This window comes from Delphinus delphis, chromosome 1, assembly GCF_949987515.2.
Source record: "Delphinus delphis chromosome 1, mDelDel1.2, whole genome shotgun sequence".
Classification (NCBI taxonomy): Eukaryota; Metazoa; Chordata; class Mammalia; order Artiodactyla; family Delphinidae; genus Delphinus; species Delphinus delphis.
In genome coordinates, this window is record NC_082683.1 from 147,104,223 (window position 1) to 147,122,066 (window position 17,844).

The window sequence follows — 17,844 nt, forward strand, 5'->3', positions numbered from 1 at the left end:
AGTTGGTTAATAGAGAATGGAATGGGCACAGGGAGTGAGGATGGGGGCAGAGAATGGAAATGACAGGATAGCAGAGACAGGCTAGCACAATGTAATACTTGTTACTTTAGTATTTGTTTTAAAAATCAGGCAGCAGATTTCTAGTGCTTCCAGGAATAGGCATGATGTGCATTGTTCCTGCAGCCTGTGATGTGCTCATCTTTTTATTTGAAGTGAACCTGTAAAACGTCTCCTCTCCTAAGCACCCTTCCCTGGGCCCACAGGCAAAATGGACCACCCTCTCTGTTCTCCCAAAGCCCGTCTCTACAATGGCATCCACCCTGCTCCACTGAGATGGAAATTGGTCTGATGCATGTCAAGGTTGCCCAGAAGTGACAAGTTCTCTAAGGGTACAAACCATGTCTCAATTACCTCTATAACCACCATATTGCCTGGCAGAGAGCATGTTCCACAAAGGTTTGCAAAATCAAGATGCTGAATAAAACCTAAAAGGAGAGTTTTCTGGTGTGTCCTGAGTTTAACACCGTTAACAGTAGGAGCAGGAATTCAGTCCATTAGTAACAGGCTACCACGGGCTACCCCTCCCCACCACAGAATCCAGAAGAATATATAAAAGAGTTCACTTCTTCTGGTTTGCACTGCATCTTCCAACTTCTTCAGAGTCTGCAGAGTTGGGTGTTGGGTGGGCCATTCATTCAGCGTCTCTGGCTGCTTCCCCGTGGCCCCTCCGCCTAGGGAGGAAGGTCGCAGCCCATGACACCTGAACTTTCTCTTTCTTCTCTTCTTTCCCATGATTCATCCTATGTGCTTCCTGCACATCTTCCTATCCTACTCAGCCTCTGCTAAGGTTCAGCAAGCATTCAGCTATATCTAGCTCTACACTGGGTGGGACCGGGGGTGGCACTGGATCCTGCAGGTTGGATGCCCGACGAAGTGAGTAGATTTTCACCTGATCCCCGCCCCCCCTTGTGTTTGCTGTGTGTCTATGGCTAGAAGAATCTTTCACCTTTGTTGCCTTGAGTCACATTCCCAAATGAGCCCAGTCCTGGTATATGCCATGTTCCAGGAAGAAATGGGGGGCAGAATAAGACTATCACCCTGGGCTTTGGATTTTTGGCTGATGACGTAGTCAGTTTCTATGTGGGTACCTGCTTCTGGTCCTCGACAGAGATTGCTGTACCTTCCTCCTCCGTGTCCATCATTACCTGCATATATTTCTGTATCCGTAGCTGGCGGAATCAGTCATGACTCTCCAAGGTCACAAGTGTGACCTTGAAAGACAGTGGTGGGGGGCAAAGGTGTTGGGTGGGCGCTCACGAGTATCACTTGCCTCATCCAAACTTTTGTTAAGGCTACTTACAAAGTACCTGATTGTCCAATTTGATTTTAATCTCCTTCTTCTGTTTCTTCCTAACCCTCCAGGGAATGAACAAATAAAGAGACTGGCCTATAAAGGAAAAATTATGATGGTGAGAGTTTCACTAAAGAATTTAGCCCACATCACCATGTTTACAAACATATTCTCCCCAGACAGGGGTTTAGGTGCCCTAGCATTTGTCCCCATAACATTTTTTCTATCTAAACAAACTGGGATGAGTCGAAACCTCAAGGATCTTCCTGTTCTGCTCTGTCAAATTGGGCTAACAATGTCAGTGTACCCCACAAGTCTATTGGGGTCAAATGACATGAAAGGTTGTGTATGAAACATGAACGGAATTGTTGCATTTATTCCCGGTTGAAATCATGTGTCTGGCGCCCTGTCCTGCCCCCACCTTGGGCAGAGTTACAAGGCTCAAGGCTGTTCTTCACTTCTCCAGAGAGAAGATAGGCTAGCAGGGCTTCCTCAGTCCCAAGAGGGAGCTGCCACTGCCCTCTTGTGACAGCCTTCTGCCCAGACCTGGTGCCTGCGTCCACCCCTCTGGTTGATGGGGAGAACAGACCTTCTTTCTGGCAGGACCGTTTCTGACCAACCAACCCTTCCTCAAAAAAGCCTCTCCTCGAAATTCTCCATATTCGTGCTATAGGTGGTGAGTGCTACTCTTTTTTATACTATTCTAAGAACTAACAAATATTTGTCAGGGGTCTACTATGGTGGGTGGGAAGTGTGCCAGGCATGGAGGTGACCCTCCTCCCCGCTCCCGCTGTCTCATCTGTCTCAGGAGGAGAAGATCTCACACCAGTCATCCGCAGGATGTCAACCTTCTGGAAACTTTCCAGGGATGATAACTGAGCCTCCCATACTGTCCCCTCGCCCCCCAACACTGAAAGGACCCAACAGGACCACAGAGGCAGCCTGCTAATTATCTCTGTCCCCACGGTGCCCAGCGCAGAAAGGCATTCTGGAAGGATCCACCTATTGAAGAATTTGTCTACTGAATGCATAGTTGACCTTCGGAAGTGCCTCTCCTGATAGATGCTGAAATTCTGTAATATGTATACATCTCTTTGAGAGTCACAGTGAAGAGGTCAGGAATCAGACAGGAGAGCAGACTTAGGATTGAATTGGGGTGTTCTATTACTAGCGGTGTGATCCTAGGCAAGATTCTTAACATTTCTGAGTCTGTTCCTCACACGTAAAATGGGCCTAAGGGAGCACCTTCCTCAACAAGAGGGTCCTAAGAATTAAATGAGATAATGTATGTGAAGTGCTTGGGAAACGATCTGCACTCAGGAAGTGGACCCTTTAGGGGTGTGACTCAGTTTGAGACACGGCAGGGAATGATACAGAGAGTAAGACAGCTCCAGAGGGCTGGATGGAGGGGTGGAGGCAGCAGATGGGGCCGGGGAAGGGGCAGTGTCCACATGGATAGGGAGTGTGGGTACGTGTGTGCACGCCTGCAAGTGATGTCTGGGATAGAGGATTTCCATGTACAGTGAGGTCTCAGCTTAAGATCCTAAGGTGTAGCAGTGACAGGTCCTCTCATCTCTTGGGATAACTGTCCTTTCCAGGAAGAGGAACAGTGAGGAGCTCCAGAGCACTCTAGTATCCAGGCAAGTCCAGCGCAAGCCCTGGTTATGGACTTAGTCACAAGTAGGGGGAGGGCAGTGAAAAGACCCAACCTTTCCTTAATCATGGGTTAGGGAGAGTGACAACCAGGACTCTTGAACAACTGAAATGTTAGGAGCTAAGAGCTAGACAGTATTCTGGGGACATATCCACCCCTGGTGCCCCTGGGGAAAGTAGCCACAGTGACTCTCCCACCACCCCTCCTTCCAGTGGCCCTCCCTCCACCCCTGCTGAAGGTAGGTGAACCCCTCCCCCCCATCCAAAGTTTCAGGGCGAGGAGGGCTCCTGAGGCTGCTGGCAGCATCACCACCAAAATGGTCTCATCTCCAATTGTCCCTGAGATAGAACATTTAAATAATAGAACTGATGATAAGTAGAAATCAGCAGAAATCATTTACTCCTGAGAAAGAAAACAACTGCTTGATTTAGTTACCAGATCTCCTGTCTGACAGTTCACAGTGCTGTGGTCCAAATTTGACCTTGGGAGATGCATTGAAAGAACCTTGTGGAGGGAGAGAAGGCAGGCACGAGGCCTCCAGGGCCAGGTCTGTGGGCTGAGAACAATGGCCTGCATTGGGAACAGACACAATACACTCCACGTCCAAGACTAGTTCCTGTACCTTGTATTGGAGGCGAGTCTGCAGCACTGGGGTGGGAAACAAGCTGGCATTGACACTTCAGGTTATGCATTGTTTTGATCTCAACTTTCAGCATTGCTGCCTCCCCCAACAGGTGGGAGAGAGCAGAGAGAAAATGGTCTGCCGAGGCTTTTCAGAACCCTGGGGAAAGCAACCAAGCTAAAAGATTACCAAGAGAACCAGAGATTATCTTCTTGCAGTGGTGGCAAGGCCAGTGTACTCGGTAGCACTAGAAAATTATTGACTGACCTTGGGGTGCAGAGCTCCTAGATGAGACTACTGAAAGGGTCATGTTTGGAGCTCAGACCTGCAAGATGGTGTGTTTAAGGGAGAGCGAGGGGGAGGAGGTATTTCTTCTATTCTCCTCCTGGACGAGGGCATAGCAGATACCAGGGACAGAAAGAAAGAGCAGCTCCAAAGGCAGACCCTGTTCCTTTTCCAACCTTAGGAAGCTTTGGAAGTATCAGGTCAGTCATTCTGGACATTTCTCTGTAAGCTAAGGTTGACTCTATGGGAGCCTGTAACTGGCTGAGAATGGAAGGATTAAGGGACAGATGGAGCTCAGTATCCGGAGAGGGGGCTGATGGGTAATAGCTGGTACATCATATCCCGCAAGAAGTAATGGGGTCATCGCAACAACCGTGCAGGAAACCGCAGTGGGCGGTCCGGGAGAAGGCAGTATTCTGAGACTGTCCTGCCATATACCTTCGCGTGGGCTGCCTCCCCTGCCCGGAGTGTCCTCTCCTTTTCTGATGAGACTACTCACTGTGCTTTAAAAATAGCTCACATCTTACCCCTCTATGAAATCCTCCATGACAAGGTGATTCACTCTCTCCACAGTGTCTGGCAATATCTTATTCATTTTGCCATCATTTTCAAAATTTTAAATTATTAAATTAATGTATTTTGCAAAATACTGAGCTCTTAGAGTAGATCTTGGTCTTTAAGTGCCTCGCATATAGCAGCTAGTCATTTATTAATTCAACAAATATAAATTAGGATTCAGGGAGGCAGGCTGGTGGGTAGCATGAGGGATGAGATTTGGTGGGGGGGATGTCAGGGTGAAAGCCCAAACTCAAGGTTAGCGTAGAAACAAAGGCTAGGAAGTGTCCTTGTCCCAGAGGAATTGGGGACTGGGTGGAGTTTCAATGCAGGGATCCCAGCAGAGGGATCCAGGTTGGAAATGGGATTCAGGGAGGAGAATTCATTGCAGGAATAAGGTGGGGACTGAGTCACAGAGTTGTATATTCACACTGAGAAAGGCTGGATGCTGGCTAAGTCTCAGGAGCATTGAACAAAAGGGTCTTCTAGGCTCCTTAATGGAAGGCAGTCCTGATGTCCATGCTGGAATGGGGCTGAGTCTGCAGCTCGGGGCACAGGGTTGAAGGGGTCTGTTGTAGTTGGAGGACTGATGATGCCATGTATCAACAAGTCAACAAGCCAGAGACCTGGACCATTGCTTTGTCCTCTCTTCTCCACAAAGGGCAGAGCAGGCAGCATAGCACACCTGATGGGATCTCCAGAGAATCAGCCCCATGCCACCATTAGATATTAGACATGCTCTGTGCAAAATGTGGAAATGAAACTTGCAGAGATGCAGATGCACCATCCATGCACGTACTACCTGTCCATGTTTTCCACAGAGCCTACTTCTAGTTTTAAAATTCAAGAACAGTTCTGTGGCTTTTCTCTTCCCTTGGGGAGCATCACGTGGTTTCTCGCTCCAGAAAAGCCTCCTGGGAGAGATCCTTTTTCTAACCCATGGATTGGAGAAGGGTGGGTTACAGCTCAGGTATGATAAACACGTCTATAGGGGGTGTTTAATCATCACGAAAACAACCAGAAAGTGAAGTGGAAAAGTCAGGTAATCTTAGGTCTTAGAATAATGACAGTTCAGGTCCTAGCAGCCCTTTGCAAATTCTCATCTCATAGAAGAGGTTTTCGTTCTAGATTTGAGTCCTTGTGGGGTGGCTTCAGATAAATCTGAGGCTCAGGTTTTTTTTTTTTTTTAACTCTAGGATGGAGGAATAATCTTGCAATTTTTGTAAGTAATCTTGTAAGTAAGTATTTGTAAGTAAGTAATCTTGACTTTGGTTCTTAAAAGCATAGTGGATAACTCCTGTGGGGTCTACACAGCCCTCTTTCCCCTTTCTGGGTACATCCTTCCACCCCTTTTCTGCCGGGAAATGCTCATTTTCTTGTCACATGGCTCCAATGGGAGCCATCATGTCCATGTAGAACCTACCCTTGGCCACAGTTGATGGGTCAAAGGTGAGCTCTGTTTAGTTTTGTTGTCAAATGAACTTACTTCAAGTTTATTAAAAAATTTTTTTCTTTTGGATTTTCTGGGCTTTTTGGATTTTGGAATTGTAGATAAAGGGTTGTGGAATTGTAGGTAGTCGAGTCTAGCCATATGTAGATCATGCATGTCTATTTTCTCTATTAGAATGTGAATTCTTTGAGGACAGGAAAGAAGACCTCCTCCAGGGATCCTACAGTCCCCTCAAGTTCAGCATGTCTAATGTGAAGTCTGGAGTAGGAAGGGTCGCGGGGGAGGTGGAGCCAGAAAACTGAACATGACATGTTCTCCCCATACTGGATCCTCCACCTGTATCCTGTGTTATCCTCTCAGTCATCCAACCTGGAAGCCAGAGTCCCTCATGACCCCTCAACCTCCCTCACCCTTCCACATCCAGTAAATCTCCTAGTCTTGCTGATTTAATTTCCTAAATATTTCTTGAATTTGCCCCTTCTTCTTCATTCCTTCATGGTTTGACTTCATCATCTCTTGCCTGGATTATAATAAGAGCTCTAAATTGGTCTTATTTCCTCTAGTTTTGTCTCTCTCCCATCCCCATTCTTCACTAGCCTGGCTAAAATGGTTGATCTGTAATGCAAATCTGAACGTATCACTCATTTAAAATCTGCCCAGAGCTCCCCATTGCTTGCAGGATCAAATCCAAGCTACATGGCACAGTACAGATCTGGCTAAACTCCCTGCATACACCTCGTTGTTTCATGCTTCACGGACTTTTTTGTGCTGGTGTTCTCCTTTTGCTTAGGATACCCATCTTGTATTTCTTCACCTTTAAAAGCCATCTCAGACTTCAACTGCTTGAGAAGCCTTCTTTGGATTGGGCAAAAAAAAAAAGTCCTGTGACACCCTATCACTCTATTTATGTGCCTTTATTACTCAGTACATGATTTTGTGTTGAAAATATTTTCTTAATGACGGTCTCCCCAGCTGGACTGCAAACCCTTTGAGAACAGCGACCGTGTCATATCCATCTTTGTAGCCTTAATTCTTACTTAGTTCATGATTAGGACTTAGTAGATTCTTAAGAAATGCTGAGTGGGAGAATGATTCTTCTGGGTTCATCTAGGAAACTGAGGAGGTGGACCTGCCAGAAGTCTATTTGCATGGATGTTGAGTAGACTCTGGAAAAGAACCTCAATATATGTCTGCTGATGGGGTTTAGATACAAGAGGCCAAGTCTTAGGAAACCAGGAGTGTTCTATAGAAGCCAGTGTGCAGGAGAACCAAGGAACATTGTGGGAGAAGTCATTCTGAGGCAAGATGAGCCTGTTCCTGGGGGAGACACTACTTGTCCGATGGGAGGGGTATAGCCTGGTGGCAGTTACTTGAAATCACCTTTGTCTCAGTGCTAATATGTCCTCTCCGGAAGAAAAAGTGATTCTGACTAAAACAAGAAAGTGTTGCTTCAGGAAACCCTGTAAAGCATGAGGGCACAAATAGCCTCTTAACAGTGTTCCACGAAGGGGAAAGAGACATTTCCACCTGACTCTACTTCATTCTCAAACTGGCCATGTGCAACAGTATAGGTAGTGAGAAGGTCAGGACATTGGTGGTAGCGCATGATGGATCAGTGACGGTCATCGGGGAGGAACTGCACGGCTCCAGAGAAAAGCAGGCGAGACCAGAGTGGCAGGTGGAGAATCCCGAGGGATGTCAGAGTAGCAGCAGAGAGACTTGCTCAAGGGAAGACATGAACCAGCCCCTGAGGATTTACAATAATACTTGGGGCAACTTTGCAGAAGGCTCTAGGTTTGATGTGAATTCAAGGGGTGGGGTGGAAGAGATAAGGTTATTACTCATTGAGATTTTCAATCTACACTGATAGGCTAGAAAGCTGAAGAAATTAACTCTAGAATCTAATTAATGAATTATTTCTTTTTCTCTTTATACCCTGGACATTGGCATCTGCATCTGGCCTGTCAGAAGGGTTGGTGGTTGTGAGAGGGTATACCCTCCTGTTATAGGTTGAATTGCATTTCCCTCAAATTCATATGTTGAAGTCCTAACCCCCCAGTAACTCAGAATGTGATCTTATTCAGAAATAGAGTAATTGCCAATGTAATTAGTCAAGATGAAGTCATTAGGATGGGCACTAATCCAATACGACTGGTGCCTTTATAAAAAGGGGAAATTTGGGTACAGCTATGCACACAGAAAGTGAAGATGAAGACAGAGATTGGGAGGATGCCTTTATAAGACAAGGAACACTAAAGATTGCTGGCAAACCAGCAGAAACTAGGAGAAAGGCATGGAACAGACTCTCCCTCATGGCTTCCAGAAGGGATCAACCCTACTGACACCATGATTTTGAACATATAGCCTCCAGAACTGTGAGACAGTACACTCCTGTTGTTTAAGTCCCCCAGTTTGTGGTAGTTTGTTACAGCAGCCCTAGCAAATTAATACACCTTCACAGAGATGGATAGGACTGAACTGTGGATAGGAACCTTGTGCAGCTGGGCAGTGCTGCAGTAAGGAAGTGCTGGGATCAGCTTGCCTCTCAGGCACACAGGCTGGAATGTGAGCTATGGAAGATCCCAAGTCTGCCTTTGTTGCTCTGTCAAAATGTGAACTCCTCAACTCCAACTTTTTCATTCTCAGTTTGGAGTCAGAGCCCAGGGGGTGTCCTTTAGGAGCTGTGTATGCAACATGCTTTACAGGTCAAAATTAGCTGACAAGTGAGTGGTTATTGCTTGTTTTTCACAGCACAATTCCCACTACTGGTCCATCTGACTCCTGCAAGAAAGGAAAGACATGTTTCCATGTCTATGTCCACCTGTAGACTTGGTCAGAAAGAATTGCTTTAGTCACTGCTCGACAGCACTGTGCCTTGTGAATGCCAAGTACACCCCTGGGCAGGCTGAGACCCTTCACAATACAGACCTTCAATACAGAATAACAGATCTGAGCACTTAGTTAATTCCCAGTCATTTGTCTTCTCCATCAGACCCCAGGTTGCAGACAAAAGTTTGAACTGTCAGCAGAAATTGTGACTGTTGAGTGAATATGTGGATGTGTATATCTTTCTCTCTGTCTCTGTCTCTCTCTCTCTGTGTGTGTGTGTGTGTGTGTGTGTGTGTGTGTGTGTGTGAGAGAGAGAGAGAGAGAGAGAGAGGGAGAGAGAGAGAGAGAGAGAGAGAAATGGATGGAATAACTGACCTTGGATCTTTGATAGCTATCTAAACAAAATAACCAGCATTTTTAGATTGCCTTGAAAACTGTAGTGTTTCAAAATCATTGCCAGGGAGATTTTGAACTGTTATCAAGAAAAACAGGAAAAGAGAGAATTGAAAACCCCAGGGAAGAAATCTGAAATTTTTAGGCCAAAGACTGACTCCCTTTGATGCGCTAACAAGGATCATTGAATATCCTGTGTTTCGGGTTAAATAAATCCCTCTTGATGATGTAACATTCCTCCAGAAATATCACGGAGTGACCAGAGAGATACACACCAAAGCTCATGTTTCGAAGCTCTCTAAGGCACTAGACTAGCGCCCTCTGCTGGCCATTTTGGATCAGCCAGAGGCCCTGTCTGTAGCTAAGTCCTGCCCGTACCTGCTGACGACGGAAAAAACAAACTCGTTGGATTTCCGTCTCCCAATTGTATTTTTTTCTAGCTCCTCCTTTCCTAATTTCTTGTAGAGTGCGGGTCTTTGAGAAGACACAGTAAAGGAACAGTTTTCATTACCATCACCCACGGACGTTTTGAGAGCCTATTACTATCAGTGGGAGAAAGGTTTATTTTTCATGTAGGTGTCCTAACCTCAAGAGGTGTTTTAGTCACTGCTCACTGGGGTGGGCCCTCAGTAACGCTAAGACTTAAAACCTATTCCTATGACATTGTCAGATAAGAACCTGGCAGTAGCTCACCAGTAGTGAGAGGAGGTGCCGAGATATCAGGTGGAGGCACTGCAGCTGGACGTGTTCCTCCATATGGAGTAGGGTCAAGGGGAGGGGCTGGGGGGGGAGATGGAGGAAGTGAGCTCAAGGAGATTCCTGGGTCCCCATTTAAGGAGGATCCGTAAGATCTGGGAACCAATTCTATAAGAAAAGTCGAGAAATGTCTTGTCCCATCCTCCCGATTGCTGATCAACTACTATGAAGATTGTGTTCTCTTAGAGGCATGGACACTACCTGTGTGACCTTCTGGCCATTGCGGGGCATCAGTGAGGGGCCTTAAGGACTCTTTGTTGGATCCCATTTTAAATATCTGGCTTGAGCTAATTCCTTCATAAATCAGTAGAGTTACTGGTGTGGGGTTGCGCTCTGTAGAACTGTTTATATTTAGGATAACTAGGTCTGAACTACCAGCTTATCCAGAAACCAGGCCTTCCCGCTACAGTCTCCTCTACTCTCTCTTCAAAAATAAAATTAATTGCACAATGATGGAGCAGAGCAGTGGTTGAAAACATGGACTCTAGTGTTGGACTGGCTGGATTATAGTCCCAGCTGTGTCTCTCACTACCTGTGTGACCTGGGAAAACTGCATAATCACACATTGCTTCAATTCCCTCATTTGTAAAATGGGAATGTAAATGGTACTTACCATTAGGGTTGTCATGAGAGATAAATGAGTTAATATACAGAAAACACTTAGAACAGTTCCTGGCACATAGTAAGCACTCAGTGGTTATTGCCTATCATCATCATCATCACCATCATCACCACCATCATCACTGCTCTATGACCAACATGTAAGAGGCTGAAGGTGTGTCCCCCATAACCACCATTCCGTTTTGACTTGGTTGCACCTGTTCCTGTGAGTGAGAAGAGATATGCTTGGGTGGCAGGGTTACAGTACAAGTGCTTCAACATCTAGTTCATCTCTCTCTCCTAGGGACATGGAAGGCTTCTACCTGGAACGTGGGCAGGGCCATGCGAGTAGTTGAAATGTGAATGGATATGATTAGTGTCATCACTTCTGGGCTGAGACAGTTAAAAGCCCAAACGTGATTCTTCACTATCTTTTCCTTTTTCACAGCAGCTTAAGAAGGTCAGATGTTCTAGAAATTGCAGCTGAAAGATGATGGGCCGTCTGTTGACCTGGGTGCTCCAGTGACCTCATGTAACAGAGATGCACTATTCTTATTCCATATGCAGCATGAACAAGAAGTAAACTTTCATGGTGTGAAGCCACTGAGATTCAGGAGTTATTACCACAGCACAGACTGGCCCAGGAGTTCTGTCTGGTCTGCTTATCTGGGACCATGTTAGAAATGCAAATTCTCAGGTTCCACCCCACACATACTGAATCAGAGACTGAGGGTGGGACCAGCAGACTGGGTTTTAACAACTGCCTCAGGTGAATATGACACAGGTCAAGTTTGAGAACCACTGCTCTAACTTATCTTGAATAAAACAGGTGACAAAGGCCAGGGAGAGATCCTTCTCTCTCAGCTCCCAGTTACCCAGGGACTTTGACCCCATAGGTGTCCACAGTTTGGGATGATCTATCCTGCTTTACCCCTTCCCATTGGTTGAGATATTTAAGAATCAGCTGTCTTAGAATAGTTAACATCGAACAGATCTAGCCCCAGGGTTTTTACTTGAAGTCAAAAAATCACTTGGAAATGGGTTCATGGTTGCCTTAAGAAGGTGAATGCTTTCTAATTCTTTTAGGTGTGTCTGAAACCACAGGGGTTTATTGCTCTCTTTCTCACTCTCTGCTCTATAGCCCCTCTTTTTCCCAGGGAAGACAGTCTGATGGTCCCCATTTCACCTAGGAGGAAAATGAGGCTCCGAGTGGTCAAGTTATTTATCCATGGCACAGAGCCATGGCTTTGCACTACAGCCCTGGCGCTTGGCCTCACGCAAGCAGGTACTCAGCAAATGATTGTAGAATAATGAAGATATAAGGACATTAGCTGGCCTAATACATTGCTTAATTGTCTGAGCTCAGCTGCATCTCAGTCCTGGTACTCATCCCGGTGCCTGGGTGGGTCCCAACAGCACTAAGGAGGCATCTCGGCAAAGGGCAGGCACAAGAGGGACAATCTGATCCAGCCCTTTCTGAGCCCTTTGCAGAAGAGCTGTCCCAGAGAAGTGAGAGCCTGTGGTCAGCAGAGGGCAGTATTGTTTCAACAACCACTTTGTGGGGAGCAGGATCCTTTGGCTGGCAATACTGATGGAATTGACAGAGGTCAGAGGGCCTGGTCCACTTAAAGAGCAAAAAAAAAAAAAAAAAAAAAAAAAAGGACACCGATATACCCACCATATTATTAGACGATTAGCATTTCCTTAAATTTTCTCTCTGAAAATTTTCGTATTAAAATGTTAGAATAAGAAAGAGGATAAAGCTCTAAGCTGTACCACCTCAGTCCTAGGGCTAGTGAGTAGCTCACCCATCTGGACCAGTCCCATAGCCACTGGATGTGTGCGTTGGTATCAATCTTTATTAAGCATCTTATTCTTAATATTCATCATATTCTGGCTGCTCAGAGACCTGCCCCCAAGAGCTCCCTTGCTCTCTTTCTTTCCCTGTCTTTTCTTCCTCTTTCTCTCCTTTCTCCCTCACACTCTCTCCTTTACCCCTGGTGTGAGTCTAGGTGGATGGCTGATGAGTTAGCAAGGCCAGGTACTGGGACCAAGGGGGTAGATGTGAAAGACACAAGAGATCCCTTCCCTTAAGAGTTTACAGTCTTGGCAAGACAAACCCACAGAAGCAGAACTTCGAGGAGAAAGGCAGGAGAACATTTAAATTATGTTCCCTGAGCCACAGGAAAAACACAAGTTTGAGCCTTGGACTCAGACCTTGGAAAGAGGCTCTGAACATCTTCAGGACTTCTTCATCATGAGCTTTCGAGAATGCACCTCCTCCATACCCCCAAACATCCTGCGAGGTCTTCCAAGGTAGAGCTCATCCCTATATCCAAAGGAAAAAGGGACAGATTCCTTAATATGGCTGTGAGAGGGCATCTGAACTCATCCAAGAGTTTGCAGATACCCCTCCCCCTAGTATTGCTATAATCCATTCTTAGGCCCACCTGAGTCATTCCAAGGCTCTGTGACCCATGTATGACCTAGAATTAGGTCAGGCCTCCTAGGACCACTCTAGCCAGAGGCAGGACTTAGCCAGGTTCCAAATCAGCCTGGCTCCCCGTCCCCAAGCACTAGCTGAGGCTTCTGAGAAGGATGCTGTTTCCTACTGCTCTGCTGCCAGAAGGAGACAGGATGCCCCCCAGGAACTGGGTGCTGAGAGGTGAGAGGCACCATTAGCAGCCGCGGCTGCACTGGCATTAGGAGATTAATGAGCCTCTTTGAATAACCAATGTAGCTAGAGCCAACTGTTGGCAATTAGTGAGAGCAAAGCCATTCTGTGCTTTGGGTCTGTCAGCTGGGACCCCCAAAGAAGCAGAACAGCAGGAAGGGCTAGACAGAAAGGAAGAGCTGAAATTTCACCTTCCCCCTCCTAGGCTAGTGCTCTAGCTGTAATGACCCTGAGCTAAGCCTTCCATGATCATAGCAATGTAATATAGGCCATGTTGATTTGAGACACAAGTAAGGCCATGAGGGTCTTTAAGAGGTCATCTTGTCTACTATCCTGCCGCCACTTAGGACCACAGAGCAGCACTTTTCAGAGTCGAATCTGGGTCTAGATCACCTGGGATCCCGGAAAACTTGCTCCCAGGTGATTGCCAATGTTTCTGATCCAGGGACGGCCCTTTGAGTAGCAAGGCCTATAGCAAGGGAGGGGGAGAGAGAGAACACTTATTTCATTAAGTTGAGATCTTAGTGTTTATACTTCATTCATCATTTATTTGTTGACTCAACAGTGTCCACTCTGTGCTAGGCAGCTGGATTCACGTATAGGCACAGCAGGGGTTAAAAGTACCCTGGAGTAACCAGAGCGATGTCCTGGGGCTAAAAGGAGGAGGCTGACTCACAACAGGGTGGCTGTTGACTCTGCAAGAGCCTGTGCCCTCCTTCCTTCCAAGAATGCCTTCCTAAAGTTGCATAGACTGCAGCCAACAGCCAGTCAGGCAGAGGGGAGAGAGAAGTGATGCTTATGTCATCTTCTCTTTAAGAGAAAAAATGCGTCTTAAAAGCAGTGGGAGTGAGGGCCCTGAACCAAGATGGCAGAGTAGAAGGACGTGCTCTCACTCCCTCTTGAGAGAGCAGCAGAATCACAGCTAGCTGCTGGACAATGATCGACAGGAGGACACTGGAACTCACCAAAGAAGATACCCCATATCCAAAGACAAAGGAGAAGCCACAATGAAATGGAAGGAGGGGCGCAATCACAGTAATATCAAATCCTATAACTGTTGGGTGGGTGACTCACAGACTGGAGGACACTTATACCACAGAAGTTCACCCACTGGAGTGAAGGTGCTGAGCCACATGTCAGGCTTCCCAACCTGGGGGTCCAGCAACGGGAGAAGGAATTCCTAGAGAATCAGACTTTGAAGGCTAGTGGGATTTGATTGCAGGACTTCGACAGGACTAGGAGAAACAAGAGACTTCACTCTTGGAGGGCACATACAAATTAGTGTGCGCATTGGGACGCTGGGGAAGGAGCAGTGACCCCAGGGGAGACTGAACCAGACCTACCTGCTAGTGTTGGAGGGCCTGCTGCAGAGGCAGGGGGTGGCTGTGGCTCACCATGGGGACAAAGATACTGGCAGCAGAAGTTCCGGGAGTACTCCTTGGTGTGAGCCCTCCCAAAGCCCGTCATTAGCTCCTCCAGAGAGCCCAGCTAGGCTCCAGTGTTGGGTTGCCTCAGGCCAAACAACCAACAGGGAGGGAAACCAGCCCCATCCATCAGCAGTCAAGTGGATTAAAGCTTTACTGAGCTCTGCCCACCAGAGCAACAGTCAGCACTACCCACCACCAGTCCCTCCCATTAGGAAACGTGGACAAGCCCCTTAGATAGCCTCATCCACCAGAGAGCAGACAGCAGAAGCAAGAAGAACTACAATCCTGCAGCCTGTGGAACAAAAACCACATTCACAGAAAGATAGACAAAATGAAAAAGCAGAGGGCTATGTACCAGATGAAGGAACAAGATAAAACCCCAGAAAAACAACTAAATGAAGTGGAGATAGGCAACCTTCCAGAAAAAGAATTCAGAATAATGATAGTGAAGATGATCCAGGACCTTGGAAAAAGAATGGAGGCAAAGATCAAGAAGATGCAAGAAATGTTTAACAAAGACCTAGAAGAATTAAGGAAAAAAACAAACAGAGATGAATAATACAATAACTGAAATGAAAAATACACTAGAAGGAATCAATAGCAGAATAACTGAGGCAGAAGAATGGATAAATGACCTGGAAGACACAATGGTGGAATTCACGGCTGAGGAACAGAATAAAGAAAAAAGAATGAAAAGAAATGAAGACAACCTAAGAGACCTCTGGGCCAACATTAAACGCAAAAACATTCGCATTATAGGGGTTGCAGAAAGAGAAGAGAGAGAGAAAGGAACCGAGAAAATATTTGAAGAGATTATAGTCAAAAACTTCCCTAACATGGGAAAGGAAATAGCCACCCAAGTCCAGGAAGCGCAGAGAGTCCTATACAGGATAAACCCAAGGAGAAACACACCAGGACACATAGTAATCAAGTTGGCAAAAATTAAAGACAAAGAAAAATTATTGAAAGCAGCAAGGGAAAAATGACAAATAATATACAAGGGAACTCCCTTAAGGTCAACAGTTGATTTCTCAGCAGAAACTCTACAAGCCAGAAGGGAGTGGCATGATATACTTAAAGTGATGAAAGGAAGAACCTACAACCAAGATTACTCTACCTGGCAAGGATCTCATTCAGATTTGACCGAGAAATCCAAAGCTTTACAGACAAGCAAAAGCAAAGAGAATTCAGCACCACCAAACCAGCTGTACAGCAAATGCTAAAGGAACTTTCTAAGTGGGAAACACAGAGAAGAAAAGGACCTACAAAAACAAACACAAAACAATTAAGAAAATGGTCATAGGAACATACATATCAATAATTACCTTAAACATGAATGGATTAAATGCTCCAACTAAAAGACAGCCTTGCTGAATGGATACAAAAACAAGACCCATATGTATGCGTCTACAAGAGACCCACTTCAGACCTAGGGACACATACAGACTGAAAGTGAGGGGATGGAAAAAGATATTCCATGCAAATGGAAATCAAAAGAAAGCTGGAGTAGCAATTCTCATATCAGATAAAATGGACTTTAAAATAAAGAATGTTACAAGAGACAAGGAAGAACACTACATAATAATCAAGGGATCAATCCAAGAAGAAGAAATACGATCATGAATATATATGCACCCAACATAGCAGCACCTCAATACATAAGGCAAACAAAAGAGGAAATTGACAGTAACTCAATAATAGTGGGGGACTTTAACACCTCACTTACACCAATGGACAGAGCATCCAAACAGAAAATTAATAAGGAAGCACAAGCTTAAAGGACACACTAGACCAGATAGATTTAATTGATATTTATAGGACATTGAGCCAAAAACAGCAGATTACACTTTCTTCTCAACTGTGCATGGAACATTCTCCAGGATAGGTCACTTCTTAGGTCCATATCAAGCCTCAGTATATTTAAGAAAATTTAAATCATATCAAGCATCTTTTCTGACCACAACACTGTGAGATTAAAAATCAATTACAGGGAAAAAAACATAAAAAACACAAATATATGGAGGCTAAACAATGCATTACTAAATAACCAAGAGATCACTGAAGACATCAAAGAGGAAATCAAAAAATACCTAGAGACAAATGACAATGAAAACACACAAATCAAAACCTATGGGATGCAGCAAAAGCAGTTCTAAGAGGGAAGTTTATGGCTATATGAGCCTACCTCAAGAAACAAGAAAAATCTCATATAAACAATCTAACCTTACAACTAAAGGAACAAGAGAAAGAAGAACAAACAAAACACAAAATTAGCAGAAGGAAAGAAATCATAAAGATGTGAGCAGATATAAATGAAATAAAACAAAGAAAACAATAGCAAAGGTTAATAAAACTAAAAGCTGGTTCTTTAAGAAGATAAACAAAATCATTAGCCAGGCTCATAAGGAAAAAGAGGGAGAGGACTCAAATCAATAAAAATAGAAATGAAAAAGGAGAAGTTACAACAGACACCACAGAAATACAAAGCATCCTAAGAGACTACTACAAGCAACTCTATGCCAATAAAATGGACAACCTGGAAGAAATGGACAAATTCTTAGAAAGGTATAACCTTCCAAGACTGAACCAGGAAGAAATAGAAAATATGAACAGACAAATCACAAGTAATGAAATTGAAACTGTGATTAAAAATCTTCCAACAAACAAAAGTCCAGGACCAGATGGCTTCACAGGTGAATTCTATCACACATTTAGAGAAGAGCTAACACCCATCCTTCTCAAACTCTTCCAAAACATTGCAGAGGAAGGAACACTCCCAAACTCATTCTAGGAGGCCACCATCACCCTGATACCAAAACCAGAAAAAGATACTACAAAAAAAGAAAACTACAGACCAATATCACTCATGAATATTGATGGAAAAATCCTCAACAATTTTGATGCAAAAATACTAGCAAACAGAATCCAACAACACATTAAAAGGATCATACACCATGATCAAGTGGGATTTATCCTAGTGATGCAAGGATTCTTCAATATATGCAAATCAATCAATGTGATACACCATATTAACAAATTGAAGCATAAAATCCATATGATCGGGCTTCCCTGGTGGAGCAGTGGTTGACAGTCCGCCTGCCGATGCAGGGGACACGGATTCGTGCCCCAGTCTGGGAAGATCCCACATGCTGGGGAGCGGCTGGGCCCGTGAGGCATGGACGCTGAGCCTGTGCGTCCAGAGCCTGTGCTCTGCAACGGAAGAGGCCACAGCAGTGAGAGGCCCGCGT